Raw genomic sequence first — 19,703 nt, 5'->3', positions numbered from 1 at the left:
TAGTGGTTTCCCAGGAAAGGAAAATACGCAGAAGAGACTGCAGAGTGAGAGCAAGATTTGCTTTACATTTCCGTATCTTTTAGATTTTGTACCATAAGCATGTATTGGTTAGCTAAAAATTACTACTTAAATTTAAAAACCTTAAAGAATTGGGGCGCCTGGGTGGCTCACTCGGTTAAGCATCTGACTTCGGCTCAGGTCATGATCTTGCAGTTTGTGAGTTCGGGCCCCGCGTCAGGCTCTGTGCTGAAAGCTCAGAGCCTGGAGCCCACTTTGAATTCTGTGTCTCCCTCTCTCTCTGCCCCTCCCCCACTCACATGCGCGCGCGAGCGCGCGCGAGCACGCGCTCTCTCTCTCTCTCTCTTAAAAATCAACATAAAAAAAAAAAAAAAACCCTTAAAGAATTTAAGTTGACTGAACACAGTGCTACTTTTCTGGTTAGTTCTCTGACTTCCATGCCTAAGGTATATTTACTCAGATCACAGGTCACAAAAAACACTCTCAGAGACAAATGTATTTTCTCCACCAAAGCATCTACAGGAGTTCAGATATTTAATGTTACCACATAAAATACAAAAGAGGGCTCCTGGGTGGCTCAGTGGGTTGAGCTTCGAACTCTCAGGTCATGATCCCGGGCTCATAGGATTGAGCCCTACCTACATCGGGCTCCACACAGAGCACAGACCCTGCTTAAGATTTCACTTTCTCCAGCAACCCCCACCCCCTCTCCTGCTCGTGCTCTCTCTCAAAAAAAAAAAAAAAAAAAAAAAAAAAAAAAAAAAAAATTAAAATTAGGGATGCCTGGGTGGCTCAGTTAAGTGTCCAACTCTTGATTTCGGGTCGGATCTCATGGTTTGTGAGTTTGAGCCTCACATCACTCTCTCTCAAAAATACACATTAAAAAAAGATTAAAATAACTAAAAAATAAAAAGAAACTTATCTTTGGAGACAACACTTCAAAGACATATACAAAAAAAATGTTCACAGCAATGTGCATATAGCAAAGCATTGGAAACACAGGCCTCAGTAGTCTCCATAAATTATATTGCCACACAATGGAATATAATATAGATACCTGAAATGATAGCATATGCATAATACAAATTTATGTATGAAATTATAATTTTTTGCATTAGGCAGTAAGTTATGGACTCTTTCCACACAAGAATACAAATATACTTCATTTCTTTTCATTACTATGACTTGTGGTATAACTATAATATAATCATTCTCCTATCGACTGACATTTAGGTTGTTTCTATTTGCCTTTTTTCATTTACATTTTTTTTCATTAAAAAAATATATATGGGGTCCCTGCATGGCTTGGTTGATTAAGCGTGCAACTTTGGCTCAGGTCATGATCTCACGGTTTGTAAGTTAGAACCCAGCATTGGGTTCTCTGCTGTCAGTGCATAGCCTGCTTTGAATCCCGTCTCCCTCTCTCTGCCCCTCCCCTGCTCGCGCTATCTCAAAGATATAATAAACATCAAAATATATATAAATATATATATTTGGGGGGGCAGTAAATAGTGCTTTTTGAGCATAAATATTCACAAACAGGACCTACTATTTCTGCAAGGCAGATTCCTGAAAGCAGAACTGTTTGGTCAAAACTAATACGCATTTTATTTTTTATTTTTATTTTTTTAACATATGAAATTTATTGTCAAATTGGTTTCCATACAATACCCAGTGCTCATCTCAAAAGATGCCCTCTTCAATACCCATCACCTACTCTCCCCTCCCTCCCACCCCCCCATCAACCCTCAGTTTGTTCTCAATTTTTAAGTGTCTCTTATGCTTTGGCTCTCTCCCACTCTAACCTTTTTTTTTTCCTTCCCCTCCCCCATGGGTTTCTGTTAAGTTTCTCAGGATCCACATAAGAGGGAAAACATATGGTATCTGTCTTTCTCTGTGTGGCTTATTTCACATAGCATCACACTCTCCAGTTCCATCCACGTTGCTACAAAAGGCCATATTTCATTCTTTCTCATTGCCACATAGTACTCCATTGTGTATATGAACCACAATTTCTTTATCCATTCATCAGTTGATGGACATTTAGGCTCTTTCCACAATTTGGCTATTGTCGAGAGTGCTGCTATAAACATTGGGGTGCAAGTGCCCCTATGCATCAGTACTCCTGTATCCCTTGGGTAAATTCCTAGCAGTGCTACTGCTGGGTCATAGGGTAGGTCTATTTTTAATTTTTTGAGGAACCTCCACACTTTTCCAGAGTGGCTGCACCAGTTTGCATTCCCACCAACAGTGCAGGAGGGTTCCCGTTTCTCCACATCCTCGCCAGAATCTATAGTCTCCTGATTTGTTCATTTTGGCCACTCTGACTGGCATGAGGTGATATCTGAGAGTGGTTTTGATTTGTATTTCCCTGATGAGGAACGATGTTGAGCGTCTTTTCATGTGCCTGTTGGCCATCTGGATGTCTTCTTTAGAGAAGTGTCTATTCATGTTTTCTGCCCATTTCTTCATTGGATTATTTGTTTTTTGGGTGTGGAGTTTGGTAAGCTCTTTATAGATTTTGGATACTAGCCCTTTGTCCAATGTCATTTGCAAATATCTTTTCCCATTCCGTTGGTTGCCTTTTAGTTTTGTTGATTGTTTCCTTTGCAATGCAGAAGCTTTTTATCTTCATGAGGTCCCAATAGTTCATTTTTGCTTTTAATTCCCTTGCCTTTGGGGATGTGTCAAGTAAGAAATTGCTGCGGCTGAGGTCAGAGAGGTCTTTTCCTGCTTTCTCCTCTAGGGTTTTGATGGTTTCCTGTCTCACATTCAGGTCCTTTATCCATTTTGAGTTTATTTTTGTGAATGGTGTAAGAAAGTGGTCTTGTTTCATTCTTCTGCATGTTGCTGTCCAGTTCTCCCAGCACCATTTGTTAAAGAGACTGTCTTTTATCCATTGGATATTCTTTCCTGCTTTGTCAAAGATTAGTTGGCCATACTTTTGTGGGTCTAGTTCTGGGGTTTCTATTCTATTCCATTGGTCTATGTGTCTGTTTTTTGTGCCAATACCATGCTGTCTTGATGATGACAGCTTTGTAGTAGAGGCTAAAGTCTGGGATTGTGATGCCTCCTGCTTTGGTCTTCTTCAAAATTACTTTGGCTATTCGGGGCTTTTTGTGGTTCCATATGAATTTTAGGATTGCTTGTTCTAGCTTCGAGAAGAATGGTGGTGCAATTTTGATTGGGATTGCATTGAATGTGTAGATAGCTTTGGGTAGTATTGATATTTTAACAATATTTATTCTTCCAACCCATGAGCACGGAATGTTTTTCCATTTCTTTGTATCTTCTTCAATTTCCTTCACAAGCTTTCTATAATTTTCAGCATACAGATCTTTTACATCTTTGGTTAGATTTATTCCCAGGTATTTTATGCTTCTTGGTGCAATTGTGAATGGGATCAGTTTCTTTATTTGTCTTTCTGTTGCTTCATTATTAGTGTATAAGAATGCAACTGATTAAAAAAAAACAAACAAAAAAAGAATGCAACTGATTTCTGTACATTGATTTTGTATCCTGCAACTTTGCTGAATTCATGTATCAGTTCTAGCAGACTTTTGGTGGAGTCTATCAGATTTTCCATGTATAATATCATGTCATCCGCAAAAAGTGAAAGCCTGACTTCATCTCTGCCAATTTTGATGCCTTTGATTTCCTTTTGTTGTCTGATTGCTGATGCTAGCACTTCCAACACTATGTTAAACAACAGCGGTGAGAGTGGACATCCCTGTCGTGTTCCTGATCTCAGGGGAAAAGCTCTCAGTTTTTCCCCATTGAAGATGATATTAGCTGTGGGCTTTTCATAAATGGCTTTTATGATGTTTAAGTATGTTCCTTCTACCCCGACTTTCTCGAGGGTTTTTATTAAGAAAGGATGCTGAATTTTGTCAAATGCTTTTTCTGCATCGATTGGCAGGATCATATGGTTATCTTTTCTTTTATTAATGTGATGTATCACGTTGATTGATTTGCGAATGTTGAACCAGCCCTGCAGCCCAGGAATGAATCCCACTTGATCATGGTGAATAATTCTTTTTATAAGCTGTTGAATTCGATTTGCTAGTATCTTATTGAGAATTTTTGCATCAGGGATATTAACCTGTAGTTCTCTTTTTTTACTGGGTCTCTGTCTGGTTTAGGAATCAAAGTAATACTGGCTTCATAGAATGAGAGTCTGGAAGTTTTCCTTCCCTTTCTATTTTTTGGAATAGCTTGAGAAGGATAGGTATTATCTCTGCTTTAAATGTCTGGCAGAATTCCCCAGGGAAGCCATCTGGTCCTGGACTCTTATTTGTTTGGAGATTTTTGATGACTGATTCAATTTCTTCGCTGGTTATGGGTCTGTTCAAGCTTTCTATTTCCTCCAGTTTGAGTTTTGAAGTGTGTGGGTGTTTAGGAATTTGTCCATTTCTTCCAGGTTGTCCAATTTGTTGGCATATAATTTTTCATAGTATTCCCTAATAATTGCTTGTATTTCTGAGGGATTGGTTGTAATAATTCCATTTTCATTCATGATTTTATCTATTTGGGTCATCTCCCTTTTCTTTTTGAGAAGCCTGGCTAGAGGTTTATCAATTTTGTTTATTTTTTCAAAAAACCAACTCTTGGTTTCATTGATCTGCTCTACAGTTTTTTTAGATTCTATATTATTTCTGCTCTGATCTTTATTATTTCTCTTCTTCTGCTGGGTTTGGGGTGTCTTTGCTGCTCTGCTTCTATTTCCTTTAGGTGTGCTGTTAGATTTTGTATTTGGGATTTTTCTTGTTTCTTGAGATAGGCCTGGATTGCAATGTATTTTCCTCTCAGGACTGCCTTCGCTGCATCCCAAAGCGTTTGGATTGTTGTATTTTCATTTTCATTTGTTTCCATATATTTTTCAATTTCTTCTCTAATTGCCTGGTTGACCCATTCATTCTTTAGTAGGGTGTTCTTTAACCTCCATGCTTTTGGAGGTTTTCCAGACTTTTTCCTGTGGTTGATTTCAAGCTTCATAGCATTGTGGTCTGAAAGTATGCATGGTATGATCTCAATTCTTGTATACTTATGAAGGGCTGTTTTGTGACCCAGTATGTGATCTATCTTGGAGAATGTTCCATGTGCACTTGAGAAGAAAGTATATTCTGTTGCTTTGGGATGCAGAGTTCTAAATGTATCTGTCAAGTCCATCTGATCCAATGTATCATTCAGGGCCCTTGTTTCTTGATTGACCATGTGTCTAGATGATCTATCCATTGTTGTAAGTGGGGTATTAAAGTCCCCTGCAATTACCACATTCTTGCCAATAAGGTTGCTTATGTTTGTAATTGTTTTATATATTTGGGGGCTCCTGTATTCGGCACATAGACATTTATAATTGTTAGTTCTTCTTGATGGATAGACCTTGTAATTATTATACAATGCCCTTCTTCATCTCTTGTTACAGCCTTTAATTTAAAGTCTAGTTTGTCTGATATAAGTATGGCTACTCCAGCTTTCTTTTGACTTCCAGTAGCATGATAAATAGTTCTCCATCCCCTCACTTTCAATCTGAAAGTGTCTTCAGATCTAAAATGAGTCTCTTGTAGACAGCAAATAGATGGGTCTTGGTTTTTTTTATCCATTCTGATACCCTATGTCTTTTGGTTGGCGCATTTAGTCCATTTACATTCAGTGTTATTATAGAAAGATATGGGTTTAGAGTCATTGTGATGTCTGTAGGTTTCATGCTTGTAGCGATGTCTCTGGTACTTTGTCTCACAGAATCCCCCTTAGGATCTCTTGTAGTGCTGATTTAGTGGTGATGAATTCCTTCAGTTTTTGTTTGGGAAGACCTTGATCTTTCCTTCTATTCTAAATGACAGATTTGCTGGATAGAGGATTCTCGGCTACATATTTTTTTCTGTTCATCACATTGAAGATTTCCTGCCATTCCTTTCTGGCCTGCCAAGTTTCAGTAGAGAGATCCGTCACTAGTCTTATCAGTCTCCCTTTATATGTTAGAGCATGTTTATCCCTAGCTGCTTTCAGAATTTTCTCTTTATCCTTGTATTTTGCCAGTTTCACTACGATATGTCCTGCAGAAGATCGATTCAAGTTACATCTGAAGGGAGTTCTTTGTGTCTCTTGGATTTCAGTGCCTTTTTCCTTCCCCAGATCAGGGAAGTTCTCAGCTATTATTTCTTCAAGTACACCTTCAGCACCTTTCCCTCTCTCTTCCTCCTCTGGAATACCAATTATGGTTAGATTATTTCTCTTTAGTGCATCACTTAGTTCTCTAATTTTCCCCTCATACTCCTGGATTTTTTTATCTCTTTTTCTCACCTTCTTCTTTTTCCATAATTTTATCTTCTAGCTCACCTATTCTCTCCTCTGCCTCTTCAGTCCGAGCTGTGGTCATCTCCATTTTATTTTGCAGCTCATTAATAGCATTTTTTAGCTCCTCCTGGCTGTTCCTTAGTCCCTTGATCTCTGTAGCAATAGATTCTCTGCTGTCCTTTATACTGTTTTCAAGCCCAGTGATTAATTTTATGACTATTATTCTAAACTCACTTTCTGTTATATTGTTTAAATCGTTTTTGATCAGTTCGTTAGCTGTTGTTATTTCCTGGACGTTTTTCTGAGGGGAATTCTTCTGTTTCGTCATTTTGGATAGTCCTTGGAGTGGTGCAGGACTGCGGGGCACTTCCCCTGTGCTGTCTTGAATAACCTGCACTGGTGGGCGGGCTGGTCAGACCTGATGTCTGCCCCCAGCCCACCGCTGGGGCCACAGTCAGACTGGTGTGTGCCTTCTCTTCCCCTCTCCTAGGGGCGGGATTCACTATGGGGTGGCGTGGCCCGTCTGGGCTACTTGCCCACTGCCAGGCTTGTGGTGCTGGGGATCTGGCGTATTAGCTGGGGTGGATCGGCAAGGTGCGCAGGGGCAGGAGGGGCAGGCTCAGCTCGCTTTTCCTTTGGAGATCCACTTCAGGAGGGGCCCTGCGGCATGGGGATGGAGTCAGACCCGCCGGAGGGATGGATCCGAAGAAGCACAGCATTTTGGTGTTTGCGTGGTGCAAGCAAGTTCCCTGACAGGAATTGGTTCGCTTTGGGATTTTGGCTGGGGGATGGGCGAGGGAGATGGCGCTGGCGAGCGCCTTTGTTCCCCGCCAAGCTGCGCTCTGTTATCTGGGGCTCAACAACTCTCCCTCCCGTTGTCCTCCAGCCTTCCCGCTCTCCGAGCAGAGCTGTTAACTTATAACCTTCCAGATGTTAAGTCCCGCTTGCTGTCCCAACACACTCCGTCCGGCCCCTCCGCTCTTGCAAGCCACACTCGGGGCCTCTGCTTGGCTGGCGGGCTGCCCCTCTGCCCTGGCTCCCTCCCTCCAGTCCGTGCAGCGCACACCACCTCACCCTTCCTACCCTCTTCCGTGGGCCTCTCGTCTATGCTTGGCTCTGGAGAATCCATTCTGCTAGTCTTCTGGCGGTTTTCTGGGTTATTTAGGCAGGTGTGGGTGGAATCTAAGTGATCCGTAGGACGCAGTGAGCCCAGAGTCCTCCTACGCCGTCATTTTCCCCCTCTTGTCCCTAATAAGTATTTTAAATATTTATAGGTAGTTCCAATCGGTCTCTTTCAAAGAGACTACATCAATTTATACTCTCCCAATCTTACCAATTATTAATCACTTTCATTTCTATCAATCTGATATATGAAAAACGATATATTTTAATCTACAGTTCCTTGATTAGTGAGGGCAAACAAACTTTTCCATTCTTCCACTATTTGTGGTTTAACAAAATATAGACCATGGCTACATTATGTTTAACACACATTACAGTTTTAAATTTTTTTTATTTGCCACTATTTTATAATTGGGAGATCCACTACAATCCAGACCTCTACTTCTCATTTAAAAAATAAAAAAAAATTGCCACCACTGGGTCAAAAATCAACTAGTGTTGAGTAGAAGCTATGCCCTCCAAGTACTCTCCAACCCAACCACCTCACATATTCTCCCTACTGTGTTCCCTCATTTATGTTACCTGCCTGGTTTCCTGCAGGAATTTAAGTTTAGGACCCAATCTCTATGCAGTTATTTGGTTATATAGTAGTTATCAGGATTCTTTGTATGAAGGATATTAATACCTTTTTTTTACATATTTATGTCATAACTATTTCCTCTCTGTGGACGGCCTTTAACTTAATCACAGCATTCATAAATATATATAAAATCCTAAAAGTCTACAACACCCATCAAATGACAACAATATTTATCCTTGGGGGTTAGGATGGTTTTCAATCTCTGTATTATTTTTTAAATGCATAAAATAAGCATTGATTCCTCTTATAATCAGGGAAGGAAAAAAAAACTATTTTCCTTTTTTTTCTTAATGTTTATTCATTTTTGAGAGAGAGTGAATGCAGGGGAGGGGGCAGAGAGATAAGGAGACAGAGAATTCCAAGCAGGTTCTGCACTGTCAGCACAGAGCCTGATGCAGGGCTTGAACCCATGAACCATGAGATCATGACTTGAGCTGAAGTCAGAAGCTTACCTGACTGAGCCACGCAGGCACCCCCCCAAAAAGCTATTTTCATTTTGAAACAGAAAAATTCTAACAGTGATAGTTTGGTTATGTTGACTTTAAACTGACAAAGGATAAAGCTAATTAAAAAATTACTTATTAAAAAAGACAATGTATAATACAAGAGGAGCTCACCATAATAATCAAAGCTCATAAATCTTAATCCAAGATAACCCACCTATGAAGAACTAATATATCCAGCACTTCAGATTTGAATTATAATTACAATTTGTTTTTACAAAAGCTAGTTAAAAGACCATGGACTGATCTGATTCACACTGAAATTATAAACAAAGTTTTTGGATACCTGGTGCTTCAGAAAAAGTTTTTTTCCTCCAACTATAAATACAAAAACTTTATTTTCATTCAGACATTTAATACATACTAAGTATCATGCACTGTGCAAGATGCTAAGTATGCAACAAGGTGGCATGGTACTTGCCTGTAAGCTTACAAACCAGTGGAAAAGGCAAGAACATAGTGTGGTAAGAGGTGCTGAAGCACAAAGAGAAAGCACTTAAAAACCAGTGTTGGAGCTTAGAGAAATAAGGAAAGGCTTTTTTTTTTTTTTTTTTTAATTCATTTCTTTTGAGAGAGAGCACAAACGAGTAGGGGCAGAGAAAAAGGGAGACAAATCCCAAGCAGGATCCATCCTGTCAGTGCAGAGCTCAAAGAGAGGGGCTCAAACTCACAAACCCACAAATGTAATATCATGACGTGAGTCGAAACCTAGTACATGTCCGACTGAGCCACCCAGTCGCCCATAAGGAAAAGCTTCTTAAACAGATAACATCTAAGGAGAAACCAACTGAGAAGGGTGGAAGGGGACCAGGAATCTTGCAGTCACCCTGACTCCTCTCAGCTCAACTCTCACATCCCAACAATCACCAACTCCTATCTATCCATTGTAAAATGTCTGACTCTTCAACTTCTCTTCATTCTCACTGCCACTACCCTGCTCCAGGGCATACTAAATTCTCTCCTCTAACATCTCTGTAACTGATCTCACCACATCCACACCACCCCCATCCTGCTCCTAACCAAATCACTACACTGTAATTACAGTGATCTTTCAAATACTCAAATCTAATCAGGTTACTGTCCAACTTAAAACACTTGGGGAATAGTGGATGACCCCCACAAACCTAACCTTCAGGATAAAATCCAAAATTCTTACCAAGCCTTTCAAGACCTGGCCCCTGCTACAACTCCAGTATTTCCCACCTTGCATTCAGGTCACATGAACTTCTTTCCGATCCCATATCAGGTCCTGCTACCTCCTGTCCCCAGGACTTGTACGCAAGCGATTCTTTCCTCCTGTCAGAAACACAGGTTTACAGTTCACTGAGCTAAGTCTCCTGTAGTCTACAGATTTCAGCTCAGAGGTCAGGGAAGACTTCTGTGATCACTCAAAAGCCTTTCTGAATAGACCGCCCTCCAAGCTCCCACTTAAACTTCCCATCAGGACATTTATCACACTTTATAAGTGCCAGGTTAGTTGTCTTGACTCTCTCATTTAAAGTGGGAAAATAGGGATACCTTTGCCTTTTTCACAGTCATATCCTAGTACAGTACTTAGAAACCATACTTACCATACATAGCAGTTATATTTACTGAAATAATTATAAATATTTGTTAACTTAGCTTTATCTCCCCTAGTAGACAGTAGGCACCTTACACAAAGAAGCAATTTTTACTCAACAAAGCAATAACCTCAAAGATACCATGAACTTTTTATTAAGTACACAGTAAGTGCTCAGTGAACACTTGTTGAATAAAGACAGTCAACCAATAAGGACAAAAACCTTGTCCCATGAATAGTTTCCCTATACTTTACTTAAAATTAACTCTAAGTCACTCAGATTTTGATATGAATACCTAAAAATGACAAGATTTCAATTGTATTTTCCCTTGTTTATAAAGATCTGAAATGTTCTTTATTCTTTTAAGTAGTTTAAAGGACAAAAATAAAACGTTTCCCCCTCCGAATCACATAAACCTATATGTTGTTTGTAGTTCAAAAGTGTAAAAAAGGAATCTTGAAAACTAGAAGACCCAAAACTGAAAAAGCACCCAAAATTAACATGCTCAAAGGAATGTTATTGTTCAGACAGAAATGGAAAAAATACATTAAATTAAGTAGCATGAATGAACCAGAGGTAAAGTTAGTTTTCATGGAGGCTAATAAGTCTGTGACAAAATACAACACTCTAGCCCATGCTAATTAGAATTATGTCAAGACTACAGAACTTCTAGCACCTTCAAATTCATTCATTCAACTTTTTTTCCTTTTGCTGAGGAGACAAGATGAAAACTGTTTGGACTGGCAGGGAGAGATAGGGCTAATTTAGATAAATACATGAGAGTTTTTAGGAAAATCTGCATTTTTTTTTTCTTTTGGAAAAGCCTAAGATTATGAAATTCTGATTCTGTGCAGTTTTAAGCAAAGAACTGAAAATTCCTATTTATCCAACCCACAACATAAGCCATAATTGGAATTACAGCTCTCTGGGACAACACTTCGACTCACCATATAGAAAAACTGCAGGATCCTCCAACAAAGCCTCAAAATAAAAGGCAAGGGTGGGGCAGGAGGGATTTAAATGTCTCAATGGAACTAAGATATAATGGTAAACATCAAATATCTTGATCATTCTCTGAAAATTCTTATGCCACCCAAACAACTCTCCCCATAAGACTGACCTGTCAATATTTGCTTAAACTGCTTTTTCTACCAAGAAACTCAAAACATGTCACACAAAACCTAAGTATTCCCAAAATATATGTTACTTTTCATTTACTATGCACCAACAGACAATAAAGAAAAAGATGATTACCTAATTATCAGTGTAAAACAAAAAAGAAAAAATGTAATTGCTATCTTAGTTTATATGCACTAAGATGAATATTATATTCAATAAAGTATTTTCAACTTAAAAAACAAATGCTTTTCAGCACTTGTAAGCTAAAATTAAGTTACCTATATCTAAATGCTTCATTTTTGTATGTATAAACCCACGTATTCCTTCACTAGGTGTTATCTGATTATAAATCCTTTCTATTACTCATTCTATAAATTATTCACCAGAAACAGTCAGAAAACATGTAAACAAATATAATGTTATACACAGCAACATGAGAAGCTATGTGGCCTCAAGGTAGGTATCTTACATTTAAGAATCAGTATTTGTCAAGTTGCCATTATTAGGGATGCCTGGCTGGCTTAGTTGGTAGGGCATTCGACTCCATCTCAGGGTCAATGAGTTTGTCAAGCCCCACACTGGGTGTGGAACCTACTTAAAAAAAATATGTATGATAGGGGCACCTAGGTGCCTCAGTCACTTAAGCATCCAACTTCTGCTTAGTTCATGATCTCACAGTTTGTGTGTGAGTATGGGTCCACACTGAGCTCTCTGTCAGACCAGAGCCTGCTTCGGATACTGTCTCCCCCTCTCTCTTCCCCTACCCCACTCTTTCATGCGCGCTCTCTCAAAAACTAAACAAACATTTAAAAAATAAATAAATAACATTATAAAGCAAATATCCTTTCTCACATTTATACAGTCCATTTTTGAGACTATTTAGATGAAGACCAGATGCTCAACTAACCATTTTATTTATCTACCTGTCCTGGTAGTTAAAATAGGATTTACAGAATGCATTTTGGGCTTTAAAAATATAATCTCATTATCTCTGTATTATATTTGTCAAAAATATCCCAAAACAAAAAGATTTGTCAAACAAGATCAAAAGAAATATACTGAGCAGCCAAGTCCAGTTTAACTTAAGGTTAATAAAGAATTTCTCCCATCAGAACCATCCAAAATATTCAAAGGCAGCCCTTGCTTACATTTTTGAATATACATAAAAGGACATTATTTTTGTAAGTTAACACATTAAACCCAACCAATTCCCAGCTGGTGTGTACTATCTACCATCCTGTGACTATAATCCCAAAATTATTCTCACGTAGTTTACACAAGTTTCGACATTGAAAATTCTTACACCACAAAGATGTAAATCATTTAGTAACTTGCAGGTAGCGATAGGATATTTAAATCATGCCAGAAAGAAAAAACATTTGGCAATAGTTAATTTTAATTACCCTTGAAAGCAATGCAATTATCAAATTGTTAATTATAAAAACTGGACAATGGTATAATCAGGAAAGAGAGAAGCTAATTAACAAATTATTTTTTGCACATGAATCTACCTACCATTTGTGGATTATCAATTTTCAAAGAATCTGAACATAATAAAGTATAGCAAAACTTCAATTTTATTATTTTCAACTTTCTTTGATGAAACAGAAATCTTCAAGATCTTGCCACAGGATCATGATTATCAATTATTACACACACACACACACACACACAAATACACACACGCGCGAGAATGTCAGATAAAATGGAGTTTCAGTAGAGAGAAGCGAGAATAAGTTCATTATATTTTTGTATATAATTAGTTATGCATTAAGGCATTACTGACAGAGCTAACTGCAAGAATTACATAGGTGACTTTAAAAGAAACTTATTCTTTCCTTTTCTGTATCATAAAAACCTTTAAAACTGAAACATTTTAACTCTAATATACATCTGCATATTACAATTCCTGCTGATCAACTCAGTCCCTTTAACAAAATAATATGGCAAGGAAATGTTTTACCAAACGCCTTTACGACCATACTTTCCTGGACAGTGAATAAGAACTAGTAGATTTCATTCTTTACAGGCAGGTGCTAATCAGTTTCAGTGTCTGGTTCTCACAGGCTGACATAATGCCGCAATGTTTCCGTTGCACAACATTCTGGGGGAAATGTTTAGGATTATTTCCACTGAAATTTTTAAGCCCTGTACACAAGCATCATGGAAATGTTTAAATCAGAGCTATCAAACCTAAATAAAAATTTTAATTCAACTTTTTTGTTTTAAAAATAGTGACCCCATTTTTTAAAAAGTCATTTTTCTCAAGCCTGAAAACAATTCTTGCTTTTCCTGCCTTTTTTGCGGCGTAAAACATCACCACCTGATGTATGTCATTCAATCACTAATTAGCACTATATTTGATCATCGTTAGCTCCTTAGTACTCAACAAAAAAACCTGACAGCCTCACATGTTTTGGAGACTTGAATACAATTTGTTCTTGTCCCAAATACTCATGTTCTGTGTGTACTACTATAAGCCATTATATAACAGGGGGTGGGGAAAATTAAAAAATACTGCAGCACTACAAGCCATTTAGCATGCTGAGTTCTCACAGTTGCTTAGTGGGTGTTCTGAAACTAGGCCATATTTCTAGTATTAAGAATTTCAAATCACTACTTCCAGATACAGAAATAAATGTCTTCAAGATTAAATCATAAACCTTACTATTTTCAGCTGCCTAGTATATAAGTATCCTATTTCTATGAGTTTAAAATGGTAATTAACACATGGTAGATAAACCAACATTTGTTTTAGTAACAAGAAATAACTAGCTTTTCTACCTATCCTTATAAAGTCCTAGAATGCAACAGATTACAATATTAAGATAAAGTGCAGTATATCTGAACAAGAACTAAAGCCCTTAGGTGAAATTTTGAATACTTTATCCCAGAAGATATATAAAATAAAACTGAATTAAATACAATCTATTTCAGGTCACCCAATCTGTTAGATTCCACATACTTCTAGCAAAGAAATAATTATAACCCTCAACCTAATTTTTCCAGTCCAGGTTACCAAGAAACACAATACATACATACATACATACATACATACATACATACATAGAGCTTACTCTCTTTAACAAAAGTTGCAGAAATATTTATGTCATTTTGTCACATCATTGCAACAGGTAGGTTTTTATTCAAAACTAACAAAAACATGTTACCCAATTTTACATATTTCATAGCTAAGCTAACAAAGAAACATGATCAGTATAAAAATTACATCTACAAATTGTAAGGCAATAATACTATACTGCAGTGATTCAGTATTTTCAGATAATTATTTGTTTCAACTTATTATTCAGTACTTATGGTGCCTACTATGTTTTCCCCTCATTAAGCAAATATTTCCAACAAAAGCTTGACACTGAAATTTTTAATTACATCATTTTAGATATAAAACTTTTCCCAAATACAACACATGGTCCTGTGTAATTTTTTTTTTTTTTCATTTTGAGAGAGAGAGAGAGAGAGAGAGCGAGCACAAGCAAGGGAGGGACAGAGAAAGAGGGAGAGAGAATGGCTCCACACTGTCAATGAAGAGCCCAACTTGGAGCTTGAACCCACAAACCACGAGATTACGACCTGAGCCAAAATCAAGACTCAGATGCTTAACTGACTGAGCCACCCAGGCGACCCTGTCCTGTGTTTTAACAAAATTTACTAACAGCAATTAATTTCTTCTTCTATCAGCATTACTGCTATACTGTTCCACATATAAAACAAATGGGGTCTTGAAAGATCTAAATATGTTTATCACAAGATGAAGTTGCCTTAAACTGTTACATAAAAAAAATGTCTTGTATCTGATTTTTAAGTGTTTTCCCCTCTGCTCTTATTTTCAACTCTTATGGCCTCTAGGAGATATCCCAGTCCTATTTACATTTGGCTACTAAACTTTCTTAATTGTATATTGAGTAAAAAAGCCTTCAATTAAGGCCTGAGGAAATCTAAGAGCAGAAAATATGTTAAAGAACAGAAGACTGTGACATCTCTTTGTCCTTTTTAGTGGTCTGTTTTGGGGCTAAATACTTAGTTTCAGTAATTTTTTTTTTATTAGGAGCCTACAAAGTTATACACTGTACATATACTACAGAAATGGTAGTAAAGAAGCCAGACATACCTGATGCTATCATGAAACTTACAGTCTGCAAAAAAGACAGATATTACACACATCATCACAAAAATGTTAAAAGAAAAAAAGAGGCAGTGCAGGTGTTAAGGGACCCTAGAACAGCAGAACCTAAGGATCAAAGAAGACCTCCCAAACGACATGATATTGAGGCCAGAAGGGGGATTAGGTTCACCAGGTAAAGAATGTTTGGGGTTGTATCCAAGGAGATGATACCAGAAAGTTTTAGTTTCCTAATAAATAACCTTGAGATAAATGTGGGGATATAAAATTTATAATGTAATTACTAAAATGTGAAAATTTTACAAAGGAATTTCTCAAGTTTGAATAATGAAAACAACTGGAGGGGTTCCTGGGTGGCTCAGTTGGTTAAGCATCTGACTTTGGCTCAGGTCAAGATCTCAAGGTTCGTGAGTTCAAGTTCCAAATCAGGCTCTGCAGTGACAGCATGGAGCCTGCTTCAGATTCTGTCTCTCTCTCTGCTCCCCATTCCCACAAACTCACGCTCTCTGTCTCTCTCAAAAATAAACAAAACAAAACAAAACAAAAAACACAAGTGGAAGGATCAAAAGCAACAACAAAAAGCAGTATGAGAATGTTTTAAAATGAGAAACTATGGCACTCTGGAGGGAACAGAGTTTGGAATGGCGCAAAAAAAAAAAAAAAAAAAAAAAAAAAAAGCCCTCAAAGGAGTATTAAATCATACTATAGGAAAAATTATTAATATTCAAGTTCAGAGAATTTTTAATTCAAATAAGCCATACAAAGACTTCTACCACAACATAACTGCTGATTATACAGTCTGACTTACCTAAAGGAAAAAGTGGCACTTTGAAATAAGTATGGAAAAAAATGACTTTTAATGTTTTCAGAAGAGTCAATTTTATTTTTTTAAGTTTATTTATTTTTGTAATCTCTGTGCCCATCGTGGGGCTCGAACTCACAACCCTGAGATCAAAACTCATATGCTCTTCCAACTGAGCCAGCCAGGCTCCCCCAGAAGAATAACTTTAAATGCACAATAGAAACTTACCATGAGTTCTGAGAAGGCTCATAAATATTACTCTTAACATGATGCATAAATGCTGAGAAAAGATACTTAAATGTGATTCTGAAACACAACTATTCAAGTTCTAAACCTGGGGGATTATTCCACATCAGGCTGATATGTTCTTCCTGTATTTAATCAAAATATTAATGAAAAGTACTTAGTTAAAAGTTTTAAATAATAATTTGAAGCAGATCCCTAACATTCATGCAGATCCACAGTCCAAGGCCCAAACTAAATTAGGAACACAAGAAATAACAATCTCTAAAAGTACAGGCTTTAATGAATGCCTACTCGATCACCTAAAATACTAGGTCTTACATAGAATCCAAATTGCTATTCACCTGCAATTCTCCAAATGGAGCTTACCATGTCTAACATCTACGCTTTTCTATCCACTACCTATCCTACTTAGCCCTCAAGAGTTAAGTTCAAGTCCTATCTTCCAGCAAGCATTGCTGGTTACACATGCATTCTGTGCCTTAACTCAGCTCAGTTCTCCAGCATATACCGCTATCAAAGCACTTGTCACATTGTAAAGCAATTAACTACTGACTTGTACAGTTCATACAACAAACTGTGAACTTACTAAAAGCAGGAAACATAGTATATTTAACTATGTATCCTCAGAGTCTGGGACATACATGGCACTCATTAGAAAGTCTGACATTATGAATATTAAGCTCATAGTAAGAAATATTTATAGAACAAAATTTGAAAGTTAAAGACTATTTACAAAACTGTGAAAGTCCCTGAAAGCAGGAAGGAGTGTTATACAACACAAAACCTGAAACTCAGAAAGTGCAAATTTAACTGACAATATCTAGAATTTGGAGTTAATTTCATCAGTGTCAAAACAGGTAATTTCCACTTTACCTCCAAAATATTTGAAAAACCAAAAGAAAAAAAGATTTATCTTTGTAAGTTGTGAAATTAATTAAAATTGTAGGATTTACAAATAGTATTTGAGGGCAAATAAAGTGCTTAAACTGTGAGCGGTCACCATGCTATAAACATTAGAAGACAGGCCAAAATACTTCATAAAAAGTCTTTCAGGTTCATTTCACATAGGGACCAATTATACTCACTTTTAAGGTCTCCTTTAATGTTTTAACTTCAAGCAGTATGTTCATTCTTTCCGATAAAAGAACCCTTACCTTTTACAGCATGCACTACTTTTTGCAATCAGTTCTGATCTTTAAAGAAGAGGAATGAGATTTATCGTGTGAAATCTAATTAGTTCTTTTAAATCTTGATAATGGAAACTTCATACTTTCGGAGAAAGCACGTTACCAACATTTCAAAAGCTAAAGAGCTCTTTGTAATTAGAATATTCTTTTCATGTGTTAGAACTTTGATTTGCAGAATTAAAGATCCTGTGCTAAAAAAATTGGGAACCAGGGGAAAATACCAAAGAATGAAAGTTTGTTTACCTCAAAAATAATGCAATTACATATTTTAGAACATAAATCAGCTTTTCCCACTTATGTGTGTTCCTTTCAACCTGCACTGACTGCAATTACATTTCAGAACACTATATAAAGTTCAAGCATTCCATAGGTCACCTTGTGACTTAGAAATTTTTCAGATTTTAAAAGTCCATGTAAACAAGAGAGCTACAAAATTACAAAATTTTAACTGTTATATTATCGGAGAAAAAATGTTCAGAAAGATTTATATGGCATCACTTTGACGTGGTATAACCAGTAAATAAAACAAAATTCAGAAGACAGGGATAGCAATTTTTAATAATTTAGTCTATGAAAGATTTAGCCTTAAATTATAATATGCCAATGCATAATATATAATGCATGAGTCAAACAATAAGCAAAAACAGAAACTAATTTAATATTTGCAGTACTAATTTCTCAAGTACCGTGTGAAAATACTTAATGTATCCTTCTGCTACATTACAGCTAATTTCTATCTAATTTATCTACAACAAAATATTTATCAATTCCCTATTAGTCTTATTAGGAAAAGTCAGTGTTTATTCTATATCTAAATTTCCTCTTCTGATACTTTATAAACTAATTCAAGAACACTTCCACCTAGGCCAAAATATAAACCTCAGAACTCACTGAAGGATTTGTAGGTCAACCTGTTTGGTGGTTTTACTGTGTTGTTTTGTTTTGTTTTTTGGCGGGGTCGGGGGGGGGGGGGGGGGGGGGGGGGGGGGGGGAGGAATAGCTGGTCTTGTTTTGGTTTTTTTGGTTATAAGCATAGATTTTATGTTTTCATACATGAATAGTACATAAATGATACATGAATATAGTAAACTGAATTCTAAAGATATATTCTTTCAACCTCCAAAAAATATTCATCCTTTTATCTGCAAATACAGGTTCAGGTATATTTTACATCAAAACCATAACAGTTTATTTTTATATTTAAATATCTTACTAGAAAAAAATCTATAAGTTGTTTAAAGAACACAAATTTACAGAAATATTAAATTACACAACAAATATTGATAATCCAGCATATTTTCAAAACAAATATGACTGCCTGTATAACAAAGAAATTCAATTTTATTTACCTTTCCCCACATGGGTAAGGCAAGTCAAAAAATGCACCAACAGAGGGGTGCCTGGTTGGCTCAGTCACAAAAGCATGTGATTCCTGATCCTGGGTTTGTGAGTTCAAGCCCCACGCTGGGTGTAACGATTATTAAAAAAATAAACTTAAAAAAATACATATATATATATATATATATATATATACACATATATATATATGTATATATACACACTATATATCAGAAGCTATTCAGGAGGCATCTTTGGGAGTATTCCACATAGAATTCCAATTTATATTTCTCTAAACATGGGACAAGCCCTGTCCCAAGTCACTAAAGAAATAGTAAAACTTAAAAGTCATAATTCCAGCAAATATAACACAAGAATGTATAATTTTGGTGTTCCTTTTGAAAAGTGAAATGTTTCAAATTTCTGACACAAAGTTCACAAATTGTATGAGTCTGGCTACAATTATCACAACACAGCTCTAATCAACTTTCTGAATATCATTTTAAAACGTTTAAAAAACCCAGCTGCAAGCTATTAATGTATCTCTTAATATCACTCTTTAATCCGTAACAATTTAAAACAAGAGAAAAACACTTGAAAACTGTATTAACAATGAGAGATCACTAAACAAATGCCAACCTACGATAAATGTAGTTGTTTCTTCAAAAACTAAAACACAAGATTACAGTAGTAATCTTAGAAATAGGCCGGATCCATCCCTCAAAACT

The 19,703-nt window shown here is 36.7% G+C and overlaps 1 protein-coding gene across 4 annotated transcripts in view; it reads right to left on the bottom strand.

The window, feature by feature from the left end:
• The window catches only part of SHOC2 (SHOC2 leucine rich repeat scaffold protein), a 107,631-nt gene that overhangs the window by 85,352 nt on the left and 2,576 nt on the right, over window positions 1–19,703 (bottom strand). Inside the window, exon 2 of one of the 4 annotated variants that reach the window (XM_042908955.1) lies at window positions 9,784–9,876. The exons of 2 other annotated variants lie outside the window; for them this stretch is intronic. The gene's annotated coding sequence lies outside the window, so the exon portion shown is untranslated. Of the gene's footprint in view, window positions 1–9,783; window positions 10,460–19,703 lie in introns of those variants that run through there. One more of the 4 variants, XM_042908953.1, reaches the window with a different exon arrangement.

The sequence above is a fragment of the Panthera leo genome, chromosome D2 (genome assembly GCF_018350215.1).
Source record: "Panthera leo isolate Ple1 chromosome D2, P.leo_Ple1_pat1.1, whole genome shotgun sequence".
NCBI lineage: Eukaryota > Metazoa > Chordata > Mammalia > Carnivora > Felidae > Panthera > Panthera leo.
Note: the sequence above shows the minus strand (reverse complement) of the source record. Positions and strands in the feature narration are given on the sequence as shown.